This window comes from Sciurus carolinensis, chromosome 12 (assembly GCF_902686445.1).
Source record: "Sciurus carolinensis chromosome 12, mSciCar1.2, whole genome shotgun sequence".
NCBI lineage: Eukaryota > Metazoa > Chordata > Mammalia > Rodentia > Sciuridae > Sciurus > Sciurus carolinensis.
Window position 1 is genome coordinate 35,301,417 of NC_062224.1, and position 27,181 is coordinate 35,328,597.

Genomic DNA, 27,181 nt, shown 5'->3' on the forward strand with positions numbered 1-27,181 from the left:
TTATTTCTTGAGTTGAAGAGAAAAGTCCAGTCTCAATGAACTGACATTCTAGTAGAAATATAACTTATGGGAGTGATGAGTGCTAAGGAAAATAAAATAAGAAGTTACCCACAAGGAGAGAGGAAATTTGTTTTATGTGTTGTCCTCATTGATAGACCACCACCCTGAAGAAACAAACTCAATTTTGTAAAAGAATAAACTAAATGATTTTCTAGGGGAGAGTGTTCAGGCAGTGAGAACAGCACAATCAAAGGCCCTAGAGCTGGAAAGAGTGATAGGAAAAAACAGGAAGCCATCAGGGAGGGCAAGAGCTGCCAGGGTGGTGCAGGTGGACTAAAATGACTGGAGTTTAAGAAGGAAAAATTTCAGGAAGGACTTTTAAGCTAAGAAAACTGTATTTAGAGCAACAACAACAACAAAAGCTGGAAAGAGCTTCCTCTAAGTAAAAGGTAAATTTTCCAACTTAGGAAAGAGAGAAAAATAAACTCACACATTTAGGTTGCTGAGATCTATATTAGGAATCAACCTTCTATTCTAGGCCAGAAAAAGTGGCAAGGGGCAATAACATGCTGGGAAGCTGGTGGAAGGACCCCAGCCCATGGGTCTATCCTTCCCTGGCTACCAACTCTTCCAAAGCCAATATTCATAAAATAATGCCTTTTCTGTGGGGATGCTTTTTGTTCATATTATGTGACCTCAGTACATGTTACCCATGACCACTTTCTTCTTGGAATGTTCTTGATTCTTACCCCCTCACCTTCTCCCTGCTCTTTCTGATTCTCCCTTCAATTATGCTTTCAGGCTACTCTTTCAGGACAGGTCCCAGGCCCTTCTTTCAGCAAGTGCCTTACATCCATGAATGTGTCAGGACATTTCCACTCTGCAGCAAGACTGAGGTTTTAACAATGTGTTTAAGACCATGAGGCTTCTCAGATTAAAGCCTCCATGGAACAGAAATGCATTCTTGGCCCAGAAGGCCTGTATGACCTCACATCACCTCTCACTAAGCCCTCGCAGGGTGCCACTCAACCACACCATGTTTCTTTCTGCTCCTTGCATTTTCCAGGCTGTAGTCAAGTTCAGTGTCTTTATCCACTATTAACACTGCTTATGTTATCCTTCTACACCAGAGGACACATCTCAACTTTAATTATTGCTACAGGTTGGATCTCAAAAATCATCCAGTGACACAGTGTTAAAGGTTTAGTCCCCAGCTTGGTGCCATTTGGAAAGTAGTGGAAACTTTAAAAGGTGGGGATTTGTGGGAGGTTTAAGGTTATTTAGGGCTTTAAAGAGGTCTGTGGGACACCAGAGCAGGTAAAAGTGACAACTTCAGTGAAGGGTCTGAGAAGTAACTCTAAATTAAGACCAAGATAAATTTGCATTGAGGAGAAGCCTAAAGAAATGGGGTATGGTGTGTTCTTATTTCCCATATTTCTTATTTCTAAGAAAAAGTATGCCTATAATCCATAAAGACTTTTCTAGATACAGAGTGCCTAAGCATCAGCCTCTACACATGCTGACACACTCACATGCCTGCCAGCAATATGACTAACCATGTCATTAAATAACTTTCTACCACTTGGTCTCCTGGTCATTGGTACTATCAGGCACATTTTCTAGTATGTCAGTCCTATCTTTGAGAGGAAAAAATGATCTCTGATCAACTAATGCAAAATTAATGCTAGATGTTCAACTAACCAAATAGCAAATTGACAATAGAATGCTTGTTTCTTTGCAATAGCAAAACTGATTTTTTTGCTTGAATTTAACAAAGATAAGTTGATTCCTTTGACCAATAAATATTTCTGTACAGCTTTGTCATGATGCTTTTACCTACAGTCCTGTAAAGAAGCTTGCTCCCTCAGCAATCTTTGCCTTCACTGAGGAATCATGTAGACTGGTTAGGGATGAGCTGAATTGATTCCTGCTGAATTTATTTTCACTCTGCCACTTACAATACTTTCAAATTATCTCTTTCCTCCACAGTCCTCCCTCCACAGGATTCTGTAGAGGAGAAGAGCAGGCAGTATGGCAAGTACAGAAATGCTGGAAGCCCAGGACAGCCTTCTTGCTAATGCCAGTTTTCTGTAAGAACGAATTTCTGCAATACTACTTTCTCCTCTGGAAATATATAAGCCTGGCATTAGCTGACTGCACATTATAGCATTGTATAGCATTTAAGAAATGAAGAAAAAAAACCTGGCTTGATCCACGAGAACAAATAACCTGCTGATACTTAAACATGGTGACATTTCATGGTGACAGAAATCCACTCAATGTCCTGCTGTTTTTCTTTCATCAAAAAAGACTTACCTTGAAAACTTGCGACTGTATGAATGGGTTGTTGTGCTCTGGACAGTGGAGTAGTGGTGAGCAGATAGAACAAAGTATTAACTCTCCTCCTTGCTCACTTGGTCCTCAGGTAAGTTTCTGTTAAATATTTCGGCCCCCAAAATTACTTCCACCTGATTTCCTCTCTCACTTTGTAACCATCTTAGAGCTGTTCTTAATCCAAAGTCTAGCTTTTTTATCCCCCTCTGAAGATCAGCCTAATGAGGCCCCAAACTACATGATAAAATGTCAAAGACATTGGCAAGAACCTACCTTCCTCTCTCTCCTCAGGCTTCATCTGTCCTAAAGATTTATAATTTGTATATAAACCTGCCATAGGTAACATTTCATTGAGAGTATAAACTCCCTTGAAAGCCATCCTCAGAAACATGTTTTTCAAGGTAAAAGAAAAAGGGGAGTATTAGAGGTTAAAGAAGACTAGGGCCACAGAAAGCTATACCTTAAGTGACCCAGCACTCCCAGGACCTGGTGGTCCACTTCTCAAAAACTAAGGGTGAACACCACCACCTTGAGACCATCTTCTGAGATACTGACAAAACTGCCTCAGCTGACTACAAATTTCTATTTTAAATCAGAATTAGGTTTAAAAAAGTCTTTAACCACATGAATTCCTCTCTATTGAAATAGTTCATGTACTTAAGGACAATCATTCTCTAGTAAATAAATATAAAGGATTGTGATTTGCAGAATCTTCTAGCCCAATGAAAAACAAAGGAGGTTATAAATATCAGAACCTAATAAAAGAATAAATTGTGCAAATGAAACACATTCTTGCCCTAAGCTTTTACATTTGCTACAAATACATCCCATTTATGAGATAGTCAGATTCCTCATATGTAATGGGACCAGCTTTCTTCAGTTTCTGTTTCACCAGTCACAGTCAGCAAGCAACGATGAGAAACAGCAGAGCAGTGCTGGCCAAACCCAATGCCAGGGGCAGTACCGCACCTGTTTCTGGGGCTGGATTTTCTCCTCTTCCTCTATCACTCTTGGACTCAAAAATATAATTTTCCTCTTTTATGTTCTTGCTTGAGGAATGACTATCTGGCAACAGAGGAATGATTTTATTCTGTAGTCCTAAGGAGGTGGAGTGAATTCTCTTTCCTGTGACTGATGAGGTGACCAACAGGTTGGGGGCAGTGACTTTCTGTGAATTTTCCAACAAGGAATGCTCCCTCACATGCTTACTCAGCCCCATTGTGCCTGGCTGAGCAGGGCTAACTGGCTTACCACCTTGGGGTCAAGGCCCAAGTTTTGACAGAAAGCCTCGTCAGACCCATCAGGACATTGCTGTTCTCCTTCACAGGCCAAGGATATATGAATGCAGCAGCCGTTGTCACAGAAAAAGTGGTAGCATGAGCAAATATTCAAGCCCCCTCCTGTGGAGTAGGTCCTGGGAAGTGCTGTCATGGACACATTGTCAGAGCTTCTCCGACCAGCGGTGTCAGTCCCAATCAGCTGGAAGGTGTATGTTCCTTCCTGTAGGTGGGTCAGTTTCAGGGTTCCTGGTTGAGGCACATTCATGTCCACTGACGGATCACCCTGCAGCAGTGTCCACTCATACTGGACGATGGCGTGGTCATCTGTGCTTTCACAGCAGTCCAGAATCACTCCATCTGTGCGCAGATGCAAAAACACATCCTGCCAGCCTTGCTAAATGGAAGCTCATCCTTGTCCAGCGGAGGTGCGGCACAGGTGGTGGACAGAGCTGGGTCTTCAGTTTCCAAGTCTCCCTGGTCGGTGTCCAGGACGTGGCTGAGGATGTAGTGCTGAATGCACCGTACAGCGCGAACTTGCAGACACTGTGGCCGCGCACAGTGCAGCTGAAGAGGTAGCAGCCAAGCGCGCCACTGGGGACACGGGCAGTCTGGGCAGCTCCACCACCGCCACCGAGTGGCGCGGCTCTGAACAGCAGGCCACCAAGCACTGACGCCAGTCCCGCACGGCCGTGGGTACCCTCAGGAAGCTGTCACCTGCCATAATGGAGTCCTTAGTTTGGATGAAGGCGTCTGCATGGCGCTGTAGCTGTCCCTGCTGGAGATGGAAGAGTCCTTTCGCGGGCCAACGTCAGCGCGCAGCTCCAGCTCCAGCTTCTCCTACAGTCGTTCCTGCGGCAACTCCTGGCGGAACTCCTCCAGCAGCTGCTCCTCCTCAGAGAGTTGCGCTTACAACTGGGACAGCGACACCCTGGGTGGCAGGACCGCACCGCTGCACCGCTCGGCAGCCACAAGCAGAGCAGCAGCGCCTGGTGCCGCCCTGGCTGCGGGTGCTGGAAGCCGGCGACCTGCTGGGCGGCAATGGCCAACGCAGCCGAGGGGAGTGAGCCTAGGCCGGCCAAGTACGAAGGGAGGCAGGGAGGCGGGCCTGGCCTCAAAGCCTCTCGTCCCAGGCCGGGCTGCTCGCTCAAGGCGGCGGTGAGCGGGTGCTGGCGGGAACCGCAGCAGCACCCAGAGATGTGAAGGACGGCTCACTACAAGGAACTTAAGCAATTGTGTTGAGTAAAATCCCCACAGGGTGACAAGTGGCTTCTTCAGGGCGACACACTCAGGAAACACTTCTGTTATCACTAGTGTGATGTGAACAGATGTGCACCTCTCTTAGGAAGGTCAAGTCTCCAATTCAAGGTCACTGGTGTATTGCCTGGCTTGGTGCAGTAGGAGTGGTAGCTGTGGCCATGCAACAATGTGGCCATGGGGAATGCCAGCTGTTCCATTTCCTGTCACAGGAAGATCTTCAATTCAGTGCTCTGTTTCTTGTTGTTTATTCATGCTGGTTCTGCCACCTTCCAACACAACACAAGCTCCTGAAGGAGGGATGCATCTGCAATCCCCATATCATTTAAGACATGCTAAATGTTTACTATTTATCAAACAGGCTCATTGAAGATGAGTTACTTCACTTTTCGGCATTCACTTTGATTCACTCACTGACAAAAGAGAATACTCCTTACCAGACCTCCTAAATACCATTCACCTTGTGGAAACTATAAGGGGAACACAGTGAGAGATCACTTCATTGAAATGGCTTCTCGACTGACAGCTGCCTCCTGTGGGCAATGCATCCTATGAACATTGCACTCTTAACATGTTTTAGGAGGAAGCACTTGTCTCAGTGCTGCAGGGGGCTCTGAGGTTTAAAAGGAATTTTTAGGATGAAAGCATGACTTGGGGCTCATTTTGAAAAAGAATCAACCTGCCTAGAGAAGATGAGTCTCAACAGTGGGGAAAGGTACTTCTCAGGCTATGTTGATGACCTCAGTGTGAGTGGTAAGAAGTGTTTTCAAGGGAGCAGTGCAGGAGTGCCACTAAAGCTGCCAAATTTGGAGGAAACTCGGTTTTTGCAGGTCTTCATTTCCAGGTCCCTACTGGATCTACCTTGGAAGTGACTGTAAACTGAAGCATGAGATTCCAATTCTCTTCTGTTTCAGAGTGGAGGTCATGCCCAGAGCCCCAAGTGGGAGTCTGGTGTCATTGTTAGTTTTCCTGGAAAACTGGACTGCTAGCTGTTGGGATGGATCCCTGACTGGCCCTGGAAGGCAGCTTCTTAAGCCAGGCTTGCTGACTGCATCTCTTATGCATTTTCAACTGTGTCATGCTTCCTACCAGTACAAGAAAATAAATGTGTCTCTTTTTCTTTGGAAAAGTGCTTGCAAAAAAGAATGAACAATGATGTGACCTATGAGAGAAATTGTCTCTACAGGCTTCTTTTCCCCAGGCAGAGTAGTGAGGACTTGAGGAAGTGGGTAGCCCCAGGGGGAGGGGAAGTACTAGTGACACTGGTCTCTGTAGAGGCTTACAGTCCATGCCTTTCTTCCTTGTTTTCTCCAGCACAATCTCTTCCTGGATCAGTCACATTCTGTATCCATGGAGGATGTCTTCAGACAGATATGGATGCCTATCTTCACCTTCTCAATGTAGAATGCTGCTTTTCTTTATTTTTCTGCATGACTAAAATGCAGGGAGGCAGGTTCTATCTTCATACATAGCATAGAAAACTCAGTCTGGGATCATTTACCTGTGCCTTTCGCATGACTGTGTGAATGTCAGCATTTCTGCTTGTTCACTTGGCAAGTGTTCTGAGGACATTTCAAATGTTTTTCTTCAATTGTCTCCATAATTCCTTTATGTAGAATTCAAAGTTGCCTATTACCTATTCTGAGGAAAATTCAGTTAAAAATGATTTCACTTTTGGCAGAGAGAATGAGAGAACTTAAAATACAGGCTCATCACATTTCCAGAGGGACTGTGTGGTGGACATTCCATGTCAACAGGTCAGTAGTATGAGGGGCCTAATTCTACCCACATTCAGAACACACAGCTGTTCCTCACATTCTCTACACACACCAGCTGTCTTCCTGAAGCCTGTTTTGCTCCCTCTTAGGAATACAGAGCCTCCTGGTACTGAGGCTTCCCTGCCTGTCCTGCTGCCTGCTATCCTGTCTACACCTGGATGCTGCTGGGGGAAGGGTGACATGGGAGTGTCCAAGTACACAGGTTCCTGCTCCTCTTGTGCCTAGGTTTATCTGCACTGTGTCTTCTTCCAGGACCTTTCTTTGTCCTGCATCTAGGTATGGCCTTTGAGAAGTTCACATACCCTAGCAATTAAATTGTAAATTGACTTCTTTCCATGTGATATGGGTTAGGTCTGTGCACTGGGGATGGAAGCTTATTGGGGGAACAAAACAATGAATTATTTCTTTGGGGAATTTTGTCCAACCCTGAGAACCTGTGATGAGCCTCATAGATTGTTTTAGAAACAGAAAGGAGGGAAAATTTTACATAGATATCTTCTCCCCTAAGTCTTCCTCAGTCTGGGTAGGATAAAGACTGTCTCCAATTTTATTTTTAGGATTTTGTTCAGTAAGAACATACATACATCTTATGGATGCCATAGATCATTTGTGGAGTGGAAGCCAGCTCAATATCACCTTATAAATTTATTTGGTTTTGTGGGGAAGTGAAGACCAATAGGGATCTTTCCACCCACATGACCCTAATGATGGTTCTCTTCCCCTGCTGTATTTATTATTTATTAAAAACCTCTTATGAGGAATACTGTCCCAGAGTTTAAATGTGATCAAATGAGAGGACTTTATATGGGCCCAAATCTGTGTATTAATATCATCCTGAATCTTTGGGGTTTATTGAAATGTGTTCACAATTATATTAGATATGTCCATGGGAAACATTTTATCAATCACTATCATGTTTCAAGATAGCTTGAACCACAAACAGTGCAAAATCTATCTTTCTATCCTTTGGAAATTTACCAAATTTAATAAGAAATATTCACCATTTTCTGAGGTCATGATGAAGAATCACCCAGGCAGAGAAACACTCCATGATTGAGGCTAAGCCCTCTCACAAGTTGTAACACTGGTCACATTTCATGTATATATTTCACCAAGCAGCATATGGTAGAATGCTATGTTTTCAAAATGTTGCAAATGGAAGGATGGAGTGGTGGGTCCTAAGTGTGAAGGTCAGAAAGCTAAGATTGCATGTGACCTTGCAGAAGTCACCAGTTGGGTTTGCCAGGACCAGAGAGCTGGACAGAGAAATCCAGGAACTGGAGTTTTCTGAGTGACTCTGTGTCCTTCACCCCATGGGCATCTTTTTCCTGGGAGGAAGTCTACAGAGGACAAGTATGTCAGGTGAGCCTGAGCTCACTTTGTCCAGGAGCCACAGGGTCTCTTGTAGCTGCCATGGTATGACTGGTGCTCTCTCCAGAGCAGCCTCATGTCCCCTGACAACCTTTCACCTGTTATTTGAGGAAAAGCTGAGGAGGTTTAAATTGTGTGTCTGCTCAGATGGGAAAGAGCACTAAAGGTCTTTGAGGCCATCTCCAAAGGGTAACCTTAGTCCTAGGCCACTTCCTCCCTGTGGCTATGTGGTTTTGCAGTTTCACAGAGACTATAGTAAACAAAACAGGATGTGATCAGACCTCAAAGTGGGGGAAGCTTCTTCAGCTTTATTTACAAGCTGCATTGGTGCTGGGAGGAAGGAGTGGGGAAGGCAGGTCTACAACAATGACCACACCTCGCTTATTGGCCATGAGGAGTCAAGTCCTTTGATGCCAGTTTATTCTCTGGCCGTGATTTTCCAAGTGATAAAATATGTCCAGTTTGTCCTCAATTCCCCATGCAGATGAAACCTATGTTGCTATGGCTGCTCCTGAGCACACAAAAGATGCTAAAAATGAGTTCCAAGTGAAAGTTTCCAGCTGTCTAGAAAATGAGTTTTCTTTCTCTGTGTACTTCTATGCAGTTGCCTCACAGGCAACTACTCTTAGAAGCAGGATCCAGTAGCAACATGGTGCCCAAACTCAGCAGATCAACTGGTTGTAGACTGTACAGGCAGGGGATGACTAGGGGAGGCCAGAGCCCATGTCCAGTGACCTTGCCAAACCAAGTGCCTTTGAGAAATGGTGTCATGCCACAGGGTCTGAGTGTCTGTAACTCAGGCACACTCTGGTTGTGGGAGTGTGCTCAACTCTCTGACTTTGAGGTCCAGGCATATCTGTGTGCTCTATTTAACCCCTGTATCTTCTGAGTGGGTTTTGACAGCTGATCCTTACTGCCCAGTTATCATCAGACTAGACAACATGCTCCACATGCCCTGATGTTAGGATCCATATGACAGAAATTATATGCAGACACACAGACTCTGGATTTGTGTTTGTTTTTTCCCTCACTCTTTTCTCCATTTGACAAGTAATGACTGAGCTTCTTCAAGGCATCAGACATTCATATAGCCAATTGGAGTGCTAGTAAAGAAAAGTAGGAGATAAAGAGCCCTAGGTATCAAATAAAAAGAACATAGAATTAGAGTGGGCACAGTGGTGCACACCTGTAATCACAGCAACTTTGGAGGCTGAGGCAGGAGGACCTGCCTCTTTCCTCTCTCTCCTCCTAGCAACTTAGTGAGGCCCTAAGCAATTTAGTGAGACCCTGTCTCAAGATTAAAAATAAAAAGGTCTAGGGATGTAGCTCAGTGGTAAAGCATCCCTGGATTCAATCCATGGTCCCTCACATATATATACAGATTTAGGAATAAAGTGGTATTAACAAAATAGGCATAAAATGGAAGCATGAGTACTTGTATGTTGTCTGAATATAAAAGATGTCTGTTACAGAGGTGCACATCTATAATCCCAGCTACTCAGGAGGCTGAGGCAGGATTGCAAGTTTGACACCACCCTCAGCTTCTCAGGGAGACTGTGTCTCAAAAAAAAAATTAAATATATGTTGGCAGGGGCTGGGTATGTGGCTCAGTAGTGGAATACTCTTCTAACATGCATAAAGTCATGGATTCCATCCCCAGGTTAGCAGAAAAAAAGATGTCTTTGTAAAATTAATTGCAAAATATCCTAAAGTTAACAACAGTATCCCTGACTCACATCACTTAAATTCTGAGTTAAAATAATTCTCCCAACCTAGGATATAAGAAAGTTAGAAAAAAAAAAAAATCAAACCCCAAGGGAGAACAGAAAATACATTCCAAAAATTAACTGTAAGTCTCACAGAGACTAAATTATGTAATGATCAGTACTGACAACATTTAATACACACCGAAGAGAAGGACTCAAATATACAACTAAAATTGACTTGGTAATATGCAACAGACCCAGCAGGGCAGCAGTTACCAAATCCTCTCATAATGGAAGGAGCATAGGCAAAGCAAGGTGGCTGGATCCCACCAGCAGCAGACATTCTTACAGTTTGTGTGTCCTGTACCCAAATGTGAAAGGAAGATTGCCATCTTTTTAGGGAGAACTCAGGTGATGGCTTTCATTATTAGCTGTTTGTAAAGTAATTGAAACTCAGCAAGTCTGCAACCTTTGTGTTCTACAGTTAACTCCCTGGGCTTGGAAAATCTTCCCCAAAAGTAAGGACCCAGGAAAATTCAGGTGTCTAACAGATAGTGTAGGAATGTGTAGGGATGGATAGTGGCAGCAGTGGAGGAACACAGGCTGAGAATGGATGGAGCCTGGGGCATTGTTGATTTGCTACCAGATTCAGAAATAGAGGATTACTTAGAGGATTTATAAGCTGCTCAGATGAAAGCTGGTGCTTTGAAACAGGAAGAGATGGGAACTCTGCAGCCAGCTGTAGATGAAAGGCAGAGGAACTGCAGAGGGTTGGACATAGGCATCTACTGTATCTCAGAACCACAAACCAGTCCAAGTCAAAGCCTCTGCCTTCCTTGGGTGAAAGCAAGGTGGACGCACAGATGTTGTTTGTTGCAAGCACCCACTTTTTGTAACTGCTTCAGCACTGAGATGGTCAACACCAAACTGGGCCTTGAAGGAGGCCAGTGTACCACTGGCAGGATAGAGTCCTCCAAGACTCGCTTTCTCCTTCTCCCTCAACCCTGGCACTCAGCCTGTCACCCTCTGAAGGGGTCAGGACCACACTGCAGAATTGGAGTACTGAGCTGGGCCCATCATTGCAGGGTGCAGCAGTGGGGAAAGAGCAGCATGGGGATGAGATGTGGCCAGTCAGTCCTTGAGGATAGTACTATCTTTGTATCTTACAGGACAAGTGCTGGATGCAAAGGGACAGGTGGCCACATCAGACAGCCAAGGACACTTCACAGGGTGATGATTCAAGCATCCTGTATGTTTGTCTTGCCTGAGATATAGGTGAAGGGTCCTCAGTTCACTTTTCAACAGAGAATCACCAAGTGCCAAATTTACACAGAATACTGAGGTAAAACCCATGCACTCAGTCTGTCACCTTGAACCCCTTAAGAATTACCTAGGCAAATGCATCTACCTCCCATGCCCTCGAGGCCTTCTGGCCTGGATTTCAAGGGGAATAACAAGGTGGTTCACATGCAGCAGCCTGAGCCAACAGTAGGTTGCAAAAGCTCTGGTCACTGAACTGGGGACCAGAGGACATGAACCTCAGGGAGAGATGGGCATGCAAGGGTGAACCTTGGTCCATCATGGAAGAGAGTAGAATGAGAAGCTGGCAGTAAGGAGAATCCATTAAATATTTTTAAGTAGAGAAGTTGAAAGATTGGAACCATGATTGAGCTTGCTCTGGCAAAGTTGTGCACTGACCCAAGTGGTTCCAGTTCACTCAGACAAGGCTACAGGAAAGAGGAGTGCAAGGGTTCCAGGTACACAGACTCAAGAAAACATAAGGCTCACAGGACATGTGCCTCTGAGCAGGGTTCCTGGTAATGTGCTGGAGACAGCTTGGAGCATGTTTGCACATGGGAATCCTGATTTTACATGTGAAAGATCAGACCATCGTACTGTACCAGCCTGGGAAACTGAAAGGTGTTTCACTGGTAAGATTGAGGGTGCCTCTCTGTGTCCTGTACCTTGAGGTATAAAAGATCCAAGACCCTTCCATGAATAAATGACAAGCTTAATCATGAAAGGGAAGGTGATATTTCCAGGGAAAATGCTCCTGGAGTCACATACACTCCTAGGAAATTACACAATAACATCAAGCCATTAAGAGCCCTTCCTATGTTCACTTAGGGTAATGGTAAGGATAGGAAGGTGGAGGAAAAACCAGGAATAAGCTAGCTCCACAGTAGCTTCAGAGAAAACCCATTGGAGCCCAAGATGGTTGGCAGCAGAGGAATCAGAAAGCAGAATCCAGAAACATCATGAAGAGGGCACTGGGTAAGAGTATGAGCCATATAGCACTAGAATCTGGCTTAGGGTTCACATCAGCAAGACAGACCACAGGAACTGATTTGGATACAGGGAGTGTCTGACTGCTGAAGGGAAATTAGAGACTAGAATTTAAGGAGGAGCCTCTAGGGGAATATCTGCATAAAAGTATTTGGAGAATTGGAGGAAATACCTGTTAGTCAAATAGACATGGAACTTAGAAAATTTCTGAAAATATTAAAAATGCTACCACATAATATAGTTTGTATTGCTTTCTTGCCTGGAGAAAATGGCCTGTTTCCACTCAATACCCAGGCTTTCTCAGCCCACTGCTCAGGCCTCCTCCACTGTGTGGGATTCTGGACAATGTATGGCCCTAGGATCACAGTGTCTGTGCATCCCCCATGCCATGCTCAGCCCTCCTTTTGGAATGAAAGCACATGCTCACTATTTCTGCTTCCATTCCAGCTAGAGAGCAGCTGCCAGCCAAGACTGAGGAAACTAGGAAGAGTCTTCCAGATGTAATGGGGCCTAGCTCGAACTCTTCTCATTTTCCTTCATCCCTTCTGGCACACAGCATTGTGCTCGGAACCAGGGCAGACATCTTGCCACCCTAGAAGGTTTGAGAGAATTTTAGAGGCAGTGTCCCAGGCAGACATAAGCCTCTGAGCCTATGCCAGAGCCCCCCTGCCCTGCTATGTGCATGCAGACCACTGCAAGGCAGATCTCCAGTGATAAGCCAGACAGACACATTCCTAACTCAAGTACTCTGCCTCTCTGGGGGGTTCCCAGAGGGTAGATTCTAGTTTCCTGCCTCTTTATAAAGCACATGGTGGCCCAAAGCACAATGACCACTTATTTTGTTCACAAATGCACTATCTCAACAGGCCTCAGTGGGGGTGGTTTCTCTGCTCCAAGTGGCACCAGCTAATAAAGCAGTACAGGACACCAACAAACACTTTTGGTATATCCACTAGCAAAATTGAGGCTTGGGACAGAGGCCTCTGTTCCTGCCTGTGTGGTTGTCCTCCAGCTGCCTGGCCTGCCTCACAACATGCAGGTTGCTTTCCAAGAGCAGGAACAGCAAGAGAACAGGGGCACATTAGCGACATCATTGTTTCAGCCTTTGTGACTTCATGCCATGACTGCACCATGACCTGTCAGCCAAGATGGGAATGACACCCACCCAGGTTCCAGGAGAGCAGTTCTAGGAGTCTAGAGTATGTTGGGGAGTGACTGCAGTCTCTTGGAAGATGCAGACCCCCTGCAAGCTGTGAGGCCTATGGTGCTACACTGTAGAGACAGGTGCACTTTCTTGCAGAAAGGGGAACAAATCAAAACCAGAGCACTGGCTTATTGCAGAAATCCTTTCATGGTTTTCAGATAGGGAGGTCACAGTGGACACCATGGTCTGCTGCCTCCCAACCCTTGTCCTAACTATCAAGCAGGTAAAGGCCTCCTCCTTGGCATAGCTGTAGGGAACTGGTATATTTTACCTGTTCCTGAGCAGGAAAGGAAGCTCTGCTCTTAGGTATGATCAAGGGTCTGTGTGTGCATGGGTGTTGGGTGTTGAGGCTCTTTGGTGGAAAGGAAGGTTGACATATGGCACAGTGACACCTCACAGGAGATCAAAATACCATCCTTCAATCCTGGAGCCACAATTTCCAGGGGATACTTCTCTTTGGATAGAGTCTCTGTGTTTGTCCAGGTATGTTGGAAAATCTAAAGGGACAATAGCCAGTTTCCTCTTGGTCCCATTCCCACCCAGACCCTGCTCTGCATCGCCAGCCCCCTGCCTCTGGGGGTTCCCAGGGAAGACCATGTGTGTGAGAGGAGAAGGCAAGCTCCCTCTCTCCTCTTTCTGCTTCCTCCATTGTCCTTGGAAAAGTCTATGTCTCATTGTGTGACAGGCAGCTTCAGCATGGCTTTGAGGTCCCCATTTCCCTGGTGTCCACACCACTGGATACCCTTTCTCTGTGGTGGGAACTAGATATAAGCTGATGAAGAGAATGTGACAAGAATGATGGGATGCTACTTCCAGCCCATCATTGTGTAAGTTCTGAACATGGGATTGTCTTCTAATTAGGGTATGCTCTGGAGCTCCTTGGCAAACACAGACAGCATCAGAAGAACACATAGCACAGAGGCAGCATTCTGAGGTCCATCTTCCTCACTGTGGGGTAAAGAAAGTCCTGGACTGAATTTTTGATAAATAAATGTCTTGTCTTCTCATGCCATGGAGAATACTTTGGCTGAGACTGGTCAGGGAAACCCACTGCCTTGATTTGAAGTGCATTTTCCTTTGGCTAGGTGATATGTGCTGGGCAAGTCCAGTTTTCATCATTGACCAAAATACAATGTGGCTGTGTCCATAGCTTTGGGTTAGAGTTGAGGTGCAGCATCATTGCAGAAAGGCATAGTAGAGAAAAGCTTCTCAGTTCATGACAGACAGGAAGCATAGAGGGGGAGGGGATGTGATTGTGTGATTGAGGAGCCAGGGACAAGATATATAATCCCCATGATATGCCCTATGGCCTATTTCCTTTAGCCATGCCCCACCTCCCTATAGTTAGCTCCCATTTAGCCTATTAAAATTAGGATGTACTGATTAGTTTACACTCTCCTAATTACTCATTTCACATCCTGCATTAACACAGGAGCTGTGAGGGGACACCTCATATTCAAACCAAACCATATCAAGCTTGATGTTTGTCCCAGTGTGGCCACTAATTTACTGGGCCTTGTCTCTAAAGTATGGTGAACATGGGGCACACCCATGCCTATTCCAAGTCCCTGTCCAGGCTCTTCCCATTAGCCCCATAATTCACCCTCACTGAATCCTGTTTTCCCTGCCTCTCCCTACATAAAATGAGAGGTACACTGTATGGCTGGTTTTTCAACAGTGTTTACAGCAGGAGGAAACCCTATGTACAAATAATTAATCCTTGTTATTTGTGGATACTGTATTTGTGAATTTGCCTAGGTACTAAAATTAATTTGTAACTCCTAAATCAATAATTTCTGGGAAACATCTGAGTTGCTGGATGTGCTTTTTCCCAACTGAGGTCTGTCTTTCTCTTGGGCTCCATGCAATGATGGACAGGGCAGGGCCAGGGGTGGGGGAAGAATCTGTGGGTGGTGGATAGTACAGGAAGCTCTGCTCTGGAGCCAGCTGAATGGGTTTGAATCCCAGTCCCAGCACCTGTTTATGGGGTGGCCTCAGGCAAGTCACTAAACATGTCTGATCCTCATTTTCTTATTTATAACATTGAAACAATGGAAAATACCAGAGAGTGAATTTAGGCGGGAAAAAAACAAAAGAAAACAAAACCTCACTCATTTTCTCCTACAGTGCTCTCACAACATGGTTGTGTTTGATTGTTTTTCTTCCCATCAGGCCAGCAATACTGCAGCAGTGAACACCAGTTGGGTGTCCTCTGATTCAACTCTGCTCTGATACTACCTGCCTGGAGACAGCATTAGTGACCACAGGTTGAGGGAGCATTTCCCAAGATCACCATGCCTTTCAGATGCCAGTCACAAGCCCCAGGTTGTTTTACCTGTTCTTCTGACCAATGAGCTATAAAACAGGTTCCCACACACACCTCCTCAGGTTCAATTAATTTTCTAGAGCAGCTGACAGAACTCAGGGAAACACTTGATTACATTTACTGGTTTATTAGAAAAGATACTACAAGAATACATCAAACTCTGTTTAAAGAGGTGCATTTTTCAAGAAGCTTCTTTGGGGAAGTCTCAGCAGAATCTAAAGGACCCATTTTTATTGATGTGGTCAGGATATCAGATTCAGTAACACCTTTACATTTGACTTCCTTTTCTGATTATTTACTGGAACAAAATATGACCATGTGAGTCTCAAACACTAGTTGTTCATGTGTGCATACCTGTGTCTGGTGTGTGTTTTTGATGTGTGCACATAAGCTGGAGGTGAGGTATTATGCCAGGAGAAGGAAGGCAAGCAGCAAAGTAGCAGAGTTTAAAGACAGAAGAGAGCTGTGAACTTCCTCAGTGAGCCAGCTTCCAGCTGTGTACAATTTAAAAGCTGATGTCAAATCCTTTCCCCTCTCAGCATTGGCACTACATTGCACCACCTCCCAGATGATATCTCCAGTCTGATCAAAAGAAGAAAGCTGCCTCCCAATTCCACATACCCTCCCTCCATTTTCCTCCCTCCCTTCCTTTATATAAGGTTCTGCTTTCTTCCACTGTCCTTCCCCTCTCCTGCCCAGGCTGTGACTGGATTTCTTTGTGGATAACTGCTCCTGACTTTAAAGCCAGCTCATGTCACAAGTCCCTGGCCCATGCCCTACCCAGATACTGTTTTCTTTGCAGAGAAGGAGAACCCAGTGCTCTCATGGGCCAGGAGGAGCCCTGAGATTCCTTGATCCCCTTCCCCATCACCAAAAGTTAAACACACAAAGTGGATGACATAGGAAATCACTGCATCCTGTCCTTGAATAAAAGGGTTGCAGCTAGAGAGAGGTCTGAGGGGGCCACCTTTGCAGGACACCACTGATGAGAGCATGGGGACCTTGTGTGTCCTGCCGGGACAGTCATGGGCTGTAGGATGCTGTGAAATGCTCTTATAGCTATAGTCACCTCTAATCTTCAAGACAGTGTTACCTCCAGCAGGCCAGGAAAAGGGCTGGTGGGAGGACACCTGCTTCAGCATCACAGCATGAAAGGGACTCAAGGGCTTCATATTCTGACATCCAACATCTCACTGAGGACAGATTGGACCTGAGAAGGGCTGAGGCTTAGAGGCTGCATTGAGAGTGGAATTAGGCAATGTTGCTCTCCTTCTAGTTGTTCATTTACTTATTTGTGACAGAAAATCATTGACTGCCTTCTAGGTGCTAAGAACTTTCCTCAGTGCTGGGGACCCTGAACTCCCAACTGACTCAACCACCCAAGCATTGCCAAATGGCCTTGGGGAAAGTAATTCATGTTTAGGACAAGAGAGACACTATACTATATGATGTCCTGACTGGCTGCTTGGAAAGCCCCTGACCCAAGTCTCCCCTCTCACTTGCAGCAACCTTGAGGATCAGGAGGGTTGTTGGGGCTGCTGGAATCTTGGATGTAGCCATTCATTCCCACTGGCCAGTGAGAGACTGAGGAGAGTGTCCCAGAGGTTCCACACTTGGACCAAAGGTACTCAACTTCCAAATATTTTATTGGTTAACAATTTGTAAGACTTTGTTGTGCAAAGAGTATTATGGTTAAGCAAAAATTAAAAAAAAATTGAAAACACATTATCCTACTGAATCAGCCTCAAATTTGGAAGGAGACTGAGTGTGACTTTCTAACCCTGTATCAGTCTAACCTATGGAAAAGTGCTTCACTTATAACTGCCTCACACAATTTATCTGGGATTAGGAATAATCATAATAATTGAGAGTATCTATGTAGTTATCTCTACATACTAATAATAATTTTATACAATAAGTTAATAAATATGCATTTCTTCTTTTCTACTATCACAGCAACAATAGTCAACCTCTATTCAACTTTTGGAAGAAGCAAGAGCATAAACAACTTCTAAATGGATAGTTTCTGTCTAATGGTAGAGTAGGCTACAGGGACATATTTTTCCTGTAGCATAGTCTCATTATTAAACAAACAGAGGAGCCCTTAAACTTTGGGTCTTTAACTTATCAATAATTAAATGGAATCATGGAATAAATATTGCTGTTTCCCCACTTCCCCTTTTTCTTTCCACATGGGCACTTTGACATTTTGTGCTGCAGAGTGCCTGACAAATATGTCTACCACAGGAATAAACTGCCTTTCCAACACAAAGGGGAGCCCAGCAGTGCCTGCTCTTGTAAGAAGACATAAAATATATGTCTTGATTAAAATAAAATGTCAACAAGTGGAAATATTGGACTTTCCTCTTGACTGCAGCCAGCTGCCCTAAAGCAAGGGTTGAGATCATAAGAAATTAAAAGTAGTGTGCACAAAGTCCCTGAATTCAGCATCGCTTTATAATACCATGTTCTGTTGGGGTATTATCTACAGAAGAAACACTTCTCTGATGCATGTATCCAAATTCAATGGCTGTTCATTTTCTCCTTTTCTTTGTATTTTTGTTTTGTAGTATCAAAATTATGAGCCTATACACAGAGAAGATTCATGTTATATGTTTATATTTAAGGCATGAAGAATCACTAACAACCTCTATTCATAATCCTGTTTAAGAACATCATTAGTATTTTGTGATCAAATTACCCTTCTTTATTCCCAGAGTAAATGTTAGTCAAATTTTTGTGCTCACCTCTTCCTTGCCTTTTATTATACCTTTTTTCAAGGGCACGGATATTTAGAAAGTTTAGCTTTAGTGTATTCTTGAACCTTTTTGTTAAGTATGATTCTGCTTTTGTCCACAGCTATTTTTATTCCATGTTTCACAAATGTATTTTTAGAAAAATATATTAGTGTAACTTAATTGTAATTAATTTTAAATATACAGTAATAGTTTGTAGAATTAATGGACCACAATTTATCCACTTTTATATTGAACAGCATTGATTCCTGTTGTGGTTTTTTTCTTGTTGTTTTTGTTGTTGTTGTTGTTGTTTCTTTTGCATTAGGAACATTTTGGAGCATGGTCTCTCGTGCTCCAGTGCTCATTTTTTCCTCTGAGTGGAATCACAGAAGACTATGGCATGTGCATCTTCAACTTTACTAACTAATGTCAAGTTGCTTTCTAAAATGATTATAGTCTGATAGCACTGCCTGAGAACTCCATTGCTCCATAACTGTACTGATGTTAGGTATACATTAACTTTTAAAAAATTTCCCTCTGTCCAGTTGTAGTTTACATTTGCATTTCTTGTCTTACTATTAAGGTTAAGCATCTTTTCATGCAATTGACCATGTGCTTTCATTTCTGGGAAAATGGTCATATCTTTTGTCTACTTTTCTATTTGTTGTCTCTTCATTCATATGCTGGATATCAATTTTTTTTAATTCTCTTGGGTTTAGATTTGGTTTTTGATATCAATAGATTGTTTAATGAAGAAGATGTCTTAGATAAGTTTCAAAATGCTCAGTGTTATTTTGTGGTTTTCTCTTTATACATATGTGCCAGAATGCATACGTTAAGTTATGAAGGAATTTTTCATATAAAAATCTAAACCTTTTGCTTTTTCAACTTAATTCTCTATTCCACCTGAAATTAATTTTGTGCAGACTGTGAAGCAGGAGACATGTTATTCTCCAAATGAATAACAGGTGTTCCACCACCATTTTTTAATAGTCCATCCATTCTCTCCCCCTGATCTGTGGTATCACTTCTTTTTTTTTTGTATTCCATTTGGTTTAAAGACTTCTTACTCCTTCATTCCTGGGTACAGAGGATGAAGTTCATCACCACACATAGCTCAGATGATGGTAATTATTATTGGTTCCTGGAAGCTTCTTATTGCTTACTTCTCCTTCCTTTCTCCCTCTTTCCCTTTCTTCCTTCTTTCCCTTTTGCTTTTTTTGCCCACTCCCATTTGCCTATTTCCCATGGACAATCTTTCTGAAACATGTAAAATGTATCTTTTTGCTTTTGTTTATATGTGTTCTGTATACACATGTGTACACACAGGTTTTTTGAACTATAGTTTACATATAATAAAATTCACTCAATCTAAGTGTATAGTTAAATGAGTTTTGACAAATATATAAAATAATGTAATTACCAATATTATCAAGAGAGAGGATATTTCCAAGAAGTTCCCCCACAGGCCTTTGTGTTCAATGTCTTACCTCTGCTCTTAGGCTCTGGGAAAAAAAACAAAAACAAGAACAAAATAAAACCTTATCAGATTTATCACTCTATATTTTCCCTTTGCTGAAAATCCAAATAATTGTAATCATCTTATAGTCTCACATCTCCCACTTTCTCACTTGGTACAACACTCCTGAGATATAACCATGTTGCCATCTAGATCAGCAGTTCATTCATTTTCATTGCTGAGTGGAATTTCATTGTGTGAATATAGTACTATACATTTATTCATTCAGGGATTTGATGGATAAATGAGTTGTTTCCCAGTTGGGTTTGGGGGAGATAATAGTGAGTAAAACTGCTAGGAACATTATATATAAAACTTAATGTGGAAATATTTCAATGGTGTTTTTGACCATTCCTTAAAAGGGGCAATTTTAGGTTGTATAAAATGAGTATATTTAATTTAATTGTAATTCAAAACTGTCAACCTGTTTTCTGAATATAATGTGTACCCAAGAATGAGTATTACAGCTATTCTTTATACTCACCAATGAAAATATTGTCAGTGTTTTAATTTTTTTTTTCTGTTCTTGTGGCTGTGTGGTGGTATCTTACATGATTTTAATTTGTACTTCCCTAATGGTTATACTGTTGACCATTTTTTACCAGGGCTTTTGGCTGTTCTTCAAACTGTAAGGTATTTTGTTCCTTTGCTTTGCCATTTTGTTGCATACTGGTTGCTTAATAAATTGTAATGTTTGTGTATGAATTGTAATACTCATATATATTCTGTAAATATTTTTTTACTGGATACATGTTTTGTAAATATTTTATCCTGGGATATGATTTGCCTTTCTAATTTTAACAGTTTTTCAAAAGGTACCATTAAAATATTGTGATTCATCACATCTAAATATCAAGGTTTTTATGGTATGAGTTCAAGTTCGATACTCGTTTGTTGTATGAATATCTACTTGTTTCAGCTCCATTTGTTGAAAAGATCATCTCCCCCTCCCCACTGAATTGCTTTAGTTTCTTTGTTGAAAAGTAATTGACCATATATGCATGAGTCTATTTCTGCTTACTGTGTCCTGTTTTATTGATGTATATGTCCATTCTGTTTGAATGGATGAACTGCTTGATTACTATAGCTTTAGTGTAAGTCTGGAAGTCAGAGGAAGTCTTCCAGTTGTTTTCTCCTTTTCAAAAAAACTTTAACTGTTTCAGGTCCTCTACATTTCATTTAAATAAAATCTACTAGAAATTTTTTGAGAAAAAATAACTTGCTTGAATTTTAACATTATTGAGATTTTTCATGAATATCTCTCCACTTACTCAGGTTTTACTTCTTTACTATTATTATTTTCTTAGTCACATTTTTCAATCTTCATTCACTTTACTTCTCCATTCTCAAATTGTTGCTAATATACAAAGTTGCCATGGATTTATTTTTGTGTATTGATCTTGTTTCTTACCACCTTGCTAATCATTTCCTGAGACTTCTGCCATTAATGAAAAAAAAATGCATTTCTGTTTATTTTCCCCCAATTTTCTCTTTCTTTCTTTCTTTCTTCTTTCTTTCTTAATTTTGCTTTCTCACACTGGCTACATACAATATTAAATACAAATGGGCAGGATGGACATTCTTGCATTATTAATAGAATTAACATATTCTTTCTTTGATTTTATATATTGACAAAATTTGTTTATTCACTTTTTTTTTTCCTGTAGGGTTTTTGTTTTGTATTTGTCTTGTCTTGTCTTATTTTTTTTTTTTGGAAACGGAACTTGAACCCAGTGGCAAGTGATTTGCTGTTGAGCTACATCTCAACTCATTCATTCACCTGTTGATTAACTGCTATGAATGAGTCTACTATAAATATTCAAAAAAAACTGACCAATAGGATTAGTACGTTTTCAAGCCCTAATTAGCATAGATTTTGACCAATCGCGGTTAGTACTTGTTTCAAACCCTAATTAGCATACGTTTCGACCAATAGTAGTGAGGCAAGTGCTATATAAACCTCCAGCGAGAACTCTTCATGGGAAAGCCGCAGTCACTTCCACCATTGCAGCTAAGAGTTCCGAAGTTGTTCTTGAGGGAGTTCGCGAGACAGGAGGCCGGAAGGAAGTCATGGATGTGAGCCGCGGGTGAACATTAGGAGCTGCAACATTTTTGCCTGCAGAGTTCTGTAGCTTGTGCAGACCCTCACCTGCACGCAGAAGCCACAATTGAGGTTTCATCACAGAATTCCGGTTTCAAAGGTATTGTGTTAGATAATTATTTAGATATTTCATAGAATATTTTCTGGTTGGGATTTTCCTAATGGTCTTCTCCTACTTGTACTGGGTTGATGACTGGAGGGGAAGACCCAGAAATTAATTGCCAGTTTCACCATGACATAGCGAGGATTCTTACAATGTGGATTATTGGTGTTGCCCTTAATCACTTGGTAGACGGATTTTCTGTCAGGCTTAGCATTTTTTTTTTTAAATAACAAATTTCCCTTGTATAGTTAAAAGATGATTGAAAATTGATTTATGTTCCTCCTTTTAGAAACACAGCTTTCATTTGACACAAATTCTTATAATGTTAATTTTGAATAGGAGGAGATTGCATTGAGATGGATTCATGTAAAACTAGCCAAAATTGACAAAATATTTGAATTTCTGACCAAGTTAAAATTTCACTTTTTATTATTGGAAGTATAAAAATAACTTGAGGGCTGGGGATATAGCTCAGTTGGTAGAGTGCTTGCCTCCCAAGCACAAGGCCCTGGGTTCAATCCCCAGTACTGCAAAATAAATAAATAAATAAATAAAATAAAAACAACTTGAAAATTTCTGCTAAGTATTAGGAACCTTATACTCCAAAATACATCAGATTTTTACCAGTGCAACACAAGGGCTAATGTAAAGTGTTTATTAAACTATTTGAAAACCTTACCTTGCTTGAATCACACATACATATGTTGGATTCAAAACCTGAGTGAATTAGTTTACCTTTTATTTCTTCTTACCCACATGCTTATTATATACAGGAAATAATAGGGACTAGGGAAACATCCAAATGGTGATAAAACAGATAAGGAGGTTAAAAGAAGTGATAGTATGATGGTGATGAATTACTTGCATAAAAGTAGTAGTTGATAACTGGAACTCCCATCAAGTGCTCTGAACACAATTGTTAATGGTAAATTCACAAATGAAGAGGACATGTCCACTGGGTTGATTTGAAATATGTCAGCAAAGTATTTTATCCCATTGGTCCTGTCCTGCTGTTTAACTCATTCAAATTCCTCTTTGGTTTGTATCCACGAGAAAGCATAGGGTCCACTTGAACAATGGATCCAGTATTTTAGGTACATCCCTGGAAATTGGTTTTATTGAATCATTCAAGGGGAAAATTCTTTAGAGGAATATTTTCATTCTCTGTAGGATGACATAGCACATAAAATTACATCTCTCTGATGTAGTGTTTAATCAAATTCAGCACATAAGTGTTCTCCCTCAATAGGACAACAAAGTCCACTTAAAGTACAGATAAAAATTATACTGACTTTAGTTATTTCAGAATGACTTATCTTCAGTCTGACACAAGAATAGATACACTTTCATTCAACACAATTTATTGAGCATTTATTATTTAATGCTAAGGATACAGTCATGAGAAAAGCAGGCAGGAATCCTTTCTCTCAGAAACTTATGTTTCAGGTTGGTGGAGTGTGTGTGAAAAAAAGAGAATTGAGAAGTAAATACATTCATAAAATACCAGATGGTAAAAAGTGTAATGCAGAAAAAAAATTAAGACAGTAAGGGCTTAAGGAACATAGAGGAGAAAGATGCAACTTTAAATAGAGGAGTCAGGGAAGGCCTTGCTGAGAATCTGACATTTGAGCTGTACTCAAAGGAGGTGAGGAGGTGACCCACAGAGATTCATGGGAAAAGACTTTCCTGACAAAGAATGCAGGAAGTGCAAAGGCCCAGAGGCAGAAGCATATCTGGCAGGTTTCAGGAATAGGGGGGGGGGTCTCCTTTGGCTGAGGAGGTGTGAACAGGGTAGGGTAATAAGAGAGATGAAGTTAGACAGGTGCAGAAGGCAGGCCATGTATGACTTTGTAAGGACTGAGGAGGGTTTCTAGCAAAAGTGTAACATTTAAAGTCAGTTCTCAAAGATTGCCCTGGCTCTTCTTTAGGATTATAATTAAGAGCCCATTACAGTGATTATACATCCTGAAGAGGGAAAGTAATCAACCCCAAAGCTATTAGAGATAATAGAACAGTGAAGAAACACTGCTGGTTAAAAGATAGGATAACAAAAATCAGTCTGATACTTAAATACCTTTACTAGGCAGCTAAAAATATAATGAAAGACTTCCAATTAATGATCAACACAATTGAATTATTGTTAATTAAGTTTGTATATGGGTATGTATCTCTATAAAATTCCACATATGTTTAATGATGAAAAAAATAGAGAAATAGGTCTTACTACCTGGGTTGGAAGACCAAATGGAAGAGGCAACTTTTGATGGTTTAATTTGTGATTGTAGTATAACTTCAGCTGAAATTCCAACAATGATCATTACATTTTATAGAATTCACAATGATTGTTTCTGCAGCATACATGGTAAGATAGATAAGAATACTAGAGGGTCAATGAAGAAATAATTAGTTCACAAAATTGATTGTTCTAAAAAATGATAAGCTATCTGGTATAACACTGCATTAGAAGAAGAAATAAAGACCATTAAATAATAGAGAATGTACATTAATAATTTTAGATACATATGAAAATACAATATATTGCAGAATAATGAAATTATACACAACATAATTTTCTTGTATATTCTGCTTGAATTAGCTTTATTTCAATAAGGTAAAACAAGTTTTACCTCAATCAATTGTAATAAAAAATCAACTCATACAAAAAGAGGTTGATTATTTAATAAAATAGGAAAGTAGTTTAGATTATTGAAGTTATGAAGGAAAGATAGGCAAAAGTGTCTAAAGAAAATTCAAATATCTGTAAAATTACAATAAAATATGATTAAAATAATAGCAAAATAAGCAAAACATTTTAAGTTATTGCACGAGGTCCAGTCACCAGATGGACAATATTAAGTATTCTTTGGAGTTTCTGCTGTTTTTCAAATTAAATGTAGAAGATGTAGACTTAATATATAAAATATACAAAAAACTTATAAAATTTCTAAAATTGTCACCAAATCTCCAATAGGCACATAGGCATACACATGCACTTGCACACATACCTACTGAGAAGTTACTTACACCAAGGGAAAAAACCTCTAACATTGTTTATAAAGAAAGACACAGAAATTAGTTGTGTGGTCAGTTACATATCTGGCAATAAGCTCACATCCAGGGGAAGCTGATGAATCTTAAAGAAATGTGCCTCCTGCAAAACTGACACTATTGATGGATTCAGTCCTCCACTAGGGCAATGTTTTAGTCAGTTTTAAAATATTTTTAGCTTTCTCCTAGGAAACCCATTTGTGGAAATGTTTTCATTAGAAAAACAATTTGAAAGAAGATAAATGCTCCATGCATGAAGATACGTAATAGAAAGTAACCAGAAACCAAATAAATCTTTTACAATTGGAGAAAAATTGTAATGTGATGCATAAGCCAGATTCATGTTTACTGTGAATCTAAGGTAGGAAACTAAATATTCACTGCATAAGATTTATAAGGAAAAAGAGCAAAATTTTCACCATGATCCAGATAGAGGAAAATGTTTTCCTATGGTTAAAGGTAGAAGATACAACTGAAAAATGTAGTTGAGTGTAGGTGAAGGAATTTGAGTATTAATTGGTGTCAAATTTCAAAAGCCGTGAAAGAATAAATGTGAGCATGTAGCTCTATTAAGGAATTAGTTGGAAATGTTTGGGTGTTACAAGAAATGGCTCAAATGACCATTTCCTTATGTTCTGACTTCCTTAAACAGCACTGCTCATTTCATTTGAGAACTGGGGTGAGCATGAGCACCTTCTGTTGAGATACTTTTTTTGTGGTTGCTTGAGGAGGAGAGGAAGCTGACCCATCTTGTGGTGCTGCATGAGAAGCACCTGGGTTGCAAGACTCCAGGTCTTGGGGGAGCTGTGAAGCTGAACTGGATCCCAGCAGGTGTTGCCATCTGAAGGCACATCATTGGTCAGTATTTAGGAGCTCAGGTAGACAATACTGGGATGGAGGAGGATGCAGCCTGTTGAAAGACAAGAGTTCCCTGGATTCTGTTTGGTTTTGTTTTATTTTGGTACAGGGTGCTGTACCAATGAGGCACATCTTAAATCCTTTTTTAATATTTTATTTAGAGACAGGGTCTTGCTGAGTCATTTATTGCCTCACTAAGTTGTTGAGGCTAGCTTTGAACTCAATTCTCCAGCCTCTGTCTCCTGAGCTGCTGGGACTACAGGCATGCACCACTGTGCCTGTCTGGAATTTTTGAACCATAGCCACATGACCTAGGATTTGGAGACATGGTTTGAGTTTGGTGATACTGGAGTGCTTGGCAAAGGACAAGGAAATGAGTTATATGGATCCAGTTGCCCTAATGAGGTTTTGACAGACAAAGCTGCAGATACCAGGATTCTAGGGCCCCATTAAGAATTCCAGTGGGTCCCTCCTTCTGGCATAATCTATCTGATATGGGAAGGGCTGAGGTCAGTGTGGGCCTACCATGGACAGTTCTACTTCTGAGTTGTAGGCAAAAGCTCATGTTTGAGTTGGGATGGGCTGCAGCAGGACAGGTCAGGCTCTAGGACAGGGACTTTGAAAAAGCAATATAAGGGAATGGGAATCTTGGCCCAACCTAGAACATGTCCAGGGTAGCTGGGTCTTCCCTGATCATCTCCTTGGCCCCCAGGATTCTGAGTGTGTAGGAAAGGTCCTAACCTGCAGTTTGGGGTCACTTCCACATTCATTCTGGCACCTTCTGTTATCCTGTTGGGCAGCACTCTCATTGAGGAGCCTGACACAGGTAGGATGCCAGAGGGCATGGACTGTCATTCTGGGAACAACCCCCAGAGCATGTTGGTACCACTGTGAAGACAGGAGAAGGGGACCAGAAACATGTGGAATCTCCTTTGAGATCAATAGCTTAAATGAAGGTGCCTGCAAAGGCCCTCCTCACTCCATTAAAATATCTTTGTCTACACCCCTCCCTGTTTCCTCAACACTTCTCCTAGACTTCCACCTTTTTCTTCTTCTTTTTTTTTTCTTTGTTTAAATCTCATGGGAACAGGCCACCTTCTTCTCCAGGAAAAATAACCCATCCGTTTGGGATTCCCTTCCTCCTGGCCTACTCCAGGACTTACAGAACTTTCCCTTTTCTTCTTGCTGTCTTCTTGTGTTGTGCCTTAAAACACACTGAGGGCTTTCTTGCCTCTAACAGCAAGAGCAGCATCGCCTTCTCTTCACTTTCCAGCT

At 41.6% G+C, this 27,181-nt stretch overlaps 1 non-coding gene and 1 pseudogene across 1 annotated transcript; one reads left to right on the plus strand and one right to left on the minus strand.

The window, feature by feature from the left end:
* Positions 1 to 3,148: 3,148 nt before the first annotated feature.
* On the minus strand, positions 3,149 to 26,761 carry LOC124961222 (low-density lipoprotein receptor-related protein 11-like; annotated as a pseudogene).
* On the plus strand, positions 22,460 to 22,533 carry Trnag-ccc (transfer RNA glycine (anticodon CCC)). Its single transcript has one exon. It is a non-coding gene; the product is annotated as a tRNA-Gly (tRNA).
* Positions 26,762 to 27,181: the final 420 nt, after the last annotated feature.